We start from the raw sequence: 6,624 nt of genomic DNA, 5'->3' as shown, positions 1-6,624 counted from the left end.
CCAGGAGGAGGGGGGCTTCCTTGAAACAAGAATGACTTCGTATCTATTTATCTGACTAGGTTAATATGTGTTCACTTGTATTTATTAATACACTGGACAAATCTTGTCGTTACTCTTAATGTCCTTATTCTTATTTATTTGAATGTCCTGTTAATTCAGACGTGCACACAGTCTGAATTCAGAGTTTTCAACGTGGAGCAACACAGAATATTGAAGAACAAAGGGCAGCAGCTGACCACAAATGAGCTTCCTCTGTCTGATGAAGCTCCCAGCTTCTGCCAACCTTCTCCTGTCACTATGTTTCTGCTCTCTCTTCTCAATTATTACACAGATTCGACGTAAAAAATCACAGTTTATTACAGAATTTTCCCAGCGAGTCAGCCGTGCAGGACTAGACTACCTCACGGAGACCTCGCTGGTTCACTTTACTCTCTTTTTAGTGAGCTAAGGTACTGGACTGCAATACCAGACTCTTACACACACCTAGTGCTCCATAGGTCAGGACTGCTCTACCTGGCTCTTATAGACACACTTATCTACAGTATACTGTATGTTCACACACACACTTAGTGCACTATAGGTCCGGACTGCTCTACCCGACTCTTATAGCCACCTAGTGCTACATAGGTCAGGACTGCTCTACCTGGCTCTTATAGACACACTTATCTACAGTACTGTATTTCTTTACCGTGACTAAGAACACTGAGAACGCCGCTGACAACTCTAAAATGTTTGTAGTATAGCCAATCACAGATTTTGGTAATCAACAGGTATCTGTTTTACCTTTGTATCATGTAGGACGCCCTGGTGTAGTTGTCAGTGGTGTCCAGGTGTCCTCCCCTGGACTGAATTCGTCCGCTAGCTGTCGGTGGTCCTCCTATAGACCAGCACTCATCACGTCGCAGGTCACCAAATTGTAGGAGCAGACACAGTTGTGGTGGCTTAAAGCCCAGCTCTGCTCCACGCCGTCCGTTAGATGAGCCTGGTCAGATTAATAAGAAAAGGAGTTCAAAACACCGGCATACAAGTTATAACAATAATCTGATTTTAATGGTAAAAAGACACAATACGAAAATACAGAGTGCCCTGTAACAGAGCACTCCGGGCCCCCCGCTCCACTGCCGTGCGATACAGGTATCGGGACCGGCCAGTCAGCAACAGGGGGCACCGTGCATGAATAAACAACAGTATATATGGACCTTTTTGGGGCGGAGAGTCACTGCTTATCTTCCACCGGACTTCACTCCTTGAATTTCCCAGGGAAGGTTTCACACAAACTATTCTTTCTCAAACAATCAAACATTGTACACAGATATATTAGTATCAAACATTGGCCCCAAAAAGAACCTTGAAAAGGACATGTGTGTGTGTTTGGTAAAGAGGAAGTGTATGTGTGTGTGTGTGTGTTGATATTTTAGTCAGGGAGTGTGTGTGTGTCAGGGTGTCTGGGAAAGTGTATGTGTGTGTGTGTGTGTGTTGGTATCTTGGTCAGGGAGTGTATTGTGTGTGTGTGTCAGGGTGTCTGGGAAAGTGTATGTAAGAAGGTTTATATATATAGGATTACTTAAAAACAGTCCCAAATAATACATGTTCACTTCAATACAGTTCAAGATAATACCTGTTTACTTTAATACAGTTTGCTTTACACTTTTTGTCACTTTTCCCCGGTTTTATTAATTTTTCTTTTTTTGGCTATTTCACCCGGTTCCTTCTAACGGGGACATAGCCCGGTCTCGGGTGTCCCCCCACGGCCTGTGTCCAGCCGTTCCCCCCCTCCCCCACTCATCCATATATTAACCGATTTTGACAATTCTTGTTGCATTTTTGTCCTCTCGGTTCCAGGCTGAAACCTCCCCAGGTTTGTTTGTCCTTTTGTGTTCTAAATGTAATGTTCATAAAATGTAGTTATATCCTCATACCTACTTACATATCTGATTTTATTAAGATATTACTGTGAGAAGTGCACAGAGGCATCTTGAAAAATCAGATGGTGAAGCACGCAAAAGCTGTCTAAATAAAAAATGCACTTATTTGTTTCACCAAGGATGATTTTATTTGACAGTTTTACATGGTTTGTTCTCTTTTGTGTTTCAGGTTTATTGTGAGTTCAACAGAGTGGTGGGGAAAAATCTCACGGACAACTTCTTCGATGCACTTGACCGTTTCTCTCCGAGCCTGATGGACCTCTTTAGGAAGAAGAAGGGTGTCACTGGCCAATTTCTGTCTGAGCTTTTAAGTCAGACAAAGGTGGGTTTACTTAACATCTGTCTACCCAATCTCTTTCCTCTCTCCTTGTTCATCTTCTGTCCCTTTGACTTCCTTCTCATCTCTTCTTTTCTCTCATTTGCTGCTCTTGTCCTGTCAATTTAATTGCATCTCTTCATGTGTCATTGTTTCCTCTTTTCCCTTGTTCATTTTGCTTTGCTCTCTTGTTTTGTTTCCTATTCTATTCTTTGGTCAAGAAGAAGTTATGTTCTCTCCCTTTTCTATTCTCTCCCATCATGTCATCTCCTTTTGTCCTCTCCTTTACTTTCAACTATATTTGAAATAAAGTCATTGTGTAGAGTTTGTAGAATGTATTTGATGAATGTATGACCATTTTTTGTTATCTCCACTATATTCCAGACCACTGAGCCAACAGACATCAGATGCCTTTGTGTTCGGGGACTGCCAATCATCTTGGGGGATGAGATGAGCCTTCTGCCTTCTTCAAGACCTGCACCGTAAGTAACTTTAACCCTTGTGTTATGTTCACATTTTGAACCCTTTGGTAATGTTCGGGTCAAACTGACCCGGGACATTATTCAGGGTTTAAATAAAATACGGAACTAAATGTAATTTACACAATTCCTTATATATATATATATATTGTCTAACTAATTCACCAACAATATAAATGAAATATGATTCGGTTTTTTAAATACTCTTTGCTATATAACATTTAACAATGTAAGTGTCCATACAAATGTAATTTATGTAAGAAAAAATACACTCTAAGAAAAACTAGGTTTACATGTTCATGCTTTTCTAGGAAAAATGCAAATGAAACATTTTTTCATTAATGTTATTTTTTGTAATCTTTGTCTTATGATAATCAAAGCCTTCGAGGAAATATAGCAATTGAAACACAAGAATCACACATCCAAATGGATTTGGCTTCGAAATATATATAGATGATGAAACATACATATAAATGACGGAACAGATATAAACACAAAGCAAATCCAAACAATTAACAGTCACTGTTCCAAAAAATACATATATTTTGGCCATTTTGCTGGTAGATAATTTTAGTTCTGCACTATACACTCTAATGTGAGGTTATGTGTCTGTTTAGTCCTTCCTCCGGCGTGCCGGTACGAGGGGGACAGTTAGAGAAAATGTTTATAATGTTCTGGAATAGTTTTGTGCACACACTACAAAGGGTAAAGATCAAGGGAGTGTCTGTGTGTGTCCTTCATAATAAATAAGCCTAACACCTAATGTGTTGTAGGTGAATAATGAAGATTGTCTGCATCAAATGTTCACAAATTCATGGCAGCCAAGCTACATACAAAACCATATTTGGTGCACAATTTGTAACTAGTACTTGAAATGTACAGATCCACGTAAGGCCAATTTAAGGCCCAGATTGTCCTTTTATTTATTACTTTTGGTTTTTATGTTGTATGATGCTTTTCATTATAAACAGTGGAAGCTACTTTTTGGTGGACGATGTAGAATTATATGTCAATCTCTTTATTTCTCTGTTAGGATGCGGCTGATAAGGAGGTGTACAGTCAAACTCCACTGGGAATCCTCTGTGTCGGAGAAAATCCGCAGCTCAACCCATCCAGTGTGGCAATCGTCTTGGAGGGGAATGTGGTGATGGATGGACCGGCTAACCTGCCTCAGGCCTTCTGTGTCCTGTTCGGACTCATTTATGCCCTGCAATTGGAGTACCCAAAGTGCATGAAAAACACTTTCCACTTTGTTCAGCAGGTGATGTTGAAGCTTGGTAAGGTTGAGCTGGCACCCAAAAATCAGCTTACGGGGTTCTGAAAAGTTGGCTACTTCAATATTGCATTTTGTTGTTGCATGTTTGCACTGTTTGACCTCTTGTTGGCATTTCCATTTGTGTTTTATTCTATAAACTACTGACAACATCTCTCCCAAACTCCAAACAAAGAAGTCATTTAGAGCATTTATTTGCAGAAAATACTTTTCTGGTCAGAATAACAGAGAAAATGCTGTGTTTTCAAACCTCAAATAATGCAAAGAAAACAAGTTCTTTATTATTAAACGACACAATACTAATGTTTTAACTTAGGAAGAGCTCAGGAATCAATATTTGATGGAATAACCCAGATGTTTCAATAACAGCTTTCAATGCGTCTTGGTTGCTCGCCACCAGTCTGTCACATTGTTGCTGGGAGACTTGATGTCTCTCCTGGCACACAAAGCCAAGCTGCTTGATTTGTTTGTGCCAGGAGTGGCTTAATAAGTGGCCCAACAGCAATGTGAAAGGTGTTGCAGAGCAGCCAAGGCGCATGAAAGCTGTGATTGAAAATCTGGGTTATTCCACCAATTATTGATTCCTGATCTCTTCCCATGTTAAAACAATAGTATTGTGTTGTTGAAAAATGAATTTTAAATTGTTTTCTTTGCACTATTCGAGGTCTGAAAACACTCCATCTTTTTTGGTTTCTTTGAACATTTGGTATTTTTTGTAAATAAATGCTCTAAATAAGAATATTTGGAGTTTGGGATAAATGTTGTCAGTCATTAATTTATAGAATAAAACACAAATGTTAATCCAGTTTTTACAAACAGTAAAACGAGAGAAAGTTATCATTTTAAAGAGGTCTCTTAATTTTTTCAGAGCGATATATATCTGTTTATATATATATAGAGAGATTGCTATGGTTTAATGTGAAAATGTATGGTACAATATTTTTGCTACAGTTTTTATAAGATGCTCAATTTCATTGTATCCAAGTTTTAATAAAAGGTAAAACTTTATTTTTGTGTCTTTTTCTTTTTTGTAGTTGACGGAATAAAAAATATAAATACGTAATGTAACCACTTTCAACAAAAAATTCTAAGTTATATAATTGGGCAAAGCAATTGATATTACACAATATTTTAAGTAAAATCAACTTCACATGAAGTGCATTGTACTTCAAGTAACAATTCCAGTCCTTGAATAACTTAAGTTAAATTCACTCAAGTTTTCCTAATGCGTTACTTAAAAAAATAGAAAGTGGTTGACTTAAAAATGTAAGTAAAATCAACTTGACATGAAGTGCATTGTACTTCAAATAACAATTAAAGTCCTTGATTAATTTAAGTTTAATTTACTCAAGTTTTCATAATGCTTTACTTAAATTTTTAAAGGCAACCACTTTCCTCTATTTTTTTAAGTAGATTAAACTTATCGGGGCTTACAGTACTTCTCGGAGACTTCAACCTCCAGACGGGGAAGATAGACGAACTAACATCTCTGTTAACCGCCTTTGCTTTCTCACTGTCTCCGTCCCCACCGACTCATAAAGCTGGCAATGTCCTTGATCTCATATTCTCAAGGAACTGCGCTACTTCTAACCTCTCTGTAAACCCGCTCCACACATCCGATCACTTCTTCATTTCATTCTCTCTACCCCTTTCCAAACATAACAAGCTAATCTCTTCTCATCCTGCACCTGTCCGCCGTAACCTCCGTTCCCTCTCCCCCTCTACCTTTGCCTCATCGGTACTCTCAGCCCTCCCTTCCTCTGACTCGTTCCAACTCCTGCCTCCAAACTCTGCTGTGGAAACTCTCCTCTCTCATCCTCTCTGGACTCTCTCTGTCCTCTCACATCTCGGCAGGCTCGTCAGTCCCCTCCTGCTCCCTGGCTAAATGACGCACTGCGTGCTAATAGAACCGTCCTTCGGGCAGCAGAGCGGAAACGGTGGAAATCCAAACACCGTGACGACCTCCTAACCTATCAGGCTCTCCTCTCCTCTTTCTCTGCTTCGATCTCTCAGGCAAAAAGCACTTTCTTTCAAGATAAGATCCAATCTTCCTATTCCAATCCTAAAAAACTATTTTCCATCTTCTCCACCCTCTTGGACCCTCCCAAAGCCCCTCCCCCCTCCTCACTTCTGTCAAGCGACTTTGTTAACCACTTTGAAAAAAAGGTTGATGATATTCGCTCTTCTTTTTCTGACTCACCTTTACTCACCGATGGGTCACCAGACCCTCCTTCCAACCGCACACTAACCTCCTTTTCCCCTCTCTCGCCAAGTGAGGTTCTTACCCTCATTACCTCTGCCCACCCTACCACCTGTCCTCTGGACCCTATCCCTTCAAACCTCCTTCAGACTATCGCTCCTGATATTCTACCTTTTCTCACCCATTTCATCAACACTTCTCTAACTTCTGGTCACTTTCCAAACAGTCTCAAGGAGGCAAGAGTAAACCCTCTCCTAAAGAAACCCACTCTCAACCCGTCAGATGTTATAAACTACAGGCCTGTCTCTCTCCTCCCGTTCCTGTATAAAACACTTGAATGTGCTGTCTTTAAACAACTCTCCTGTTATCTCCATCAGAACAACCTTCTGGATCCGCACCAGTCTGGTTTCAAGGCAGGCCACTCCACAGAA

At 39.9% G+C, this 6,624-nt stretch overlaps 1 long non-coding RNA gene across 1 annotated transcript; it reads left to right on the top strand.

Moving 5' to 3' along the window:
- The first annotated feature begins 2,150 nt into the window (after positions 1-2,150).
- Positions 2,151-4,218, top strand: LOC139435115 (uncharacterized). The gene is made up of 3 exons (XR_011644389.1): positions 2,151-2,247; positions 2,626-2,723; positions 3,754-4,218. It is a non-coding gene; the product is annotated as an uncharacterized lncRNA (long non-coding RNA).
- The last annotated feature ends 2,406 nt before the right edge of the window (positions 4,219-6,624 follow it).

This window comes from Pseudochaenichthys georgianus, chromosome 14, assembly GCF_902827115.2.
Source record: "Pseudochaenichthys georgianus chromosome 14, fPseGeo1.2, whole genome shotgun sequence".
Taxonomy (NCBI): domain Eukaryota; kingdom Metazoa; phylum Chordata; class Actinopteri; order Perciformes; family Channichthyidae; genus Pseudochaenichthys; species Pseudochaenichthys georgianus.
This window is presented reverse-complemented; position numbering and strand designations above follow the sequence as displayed.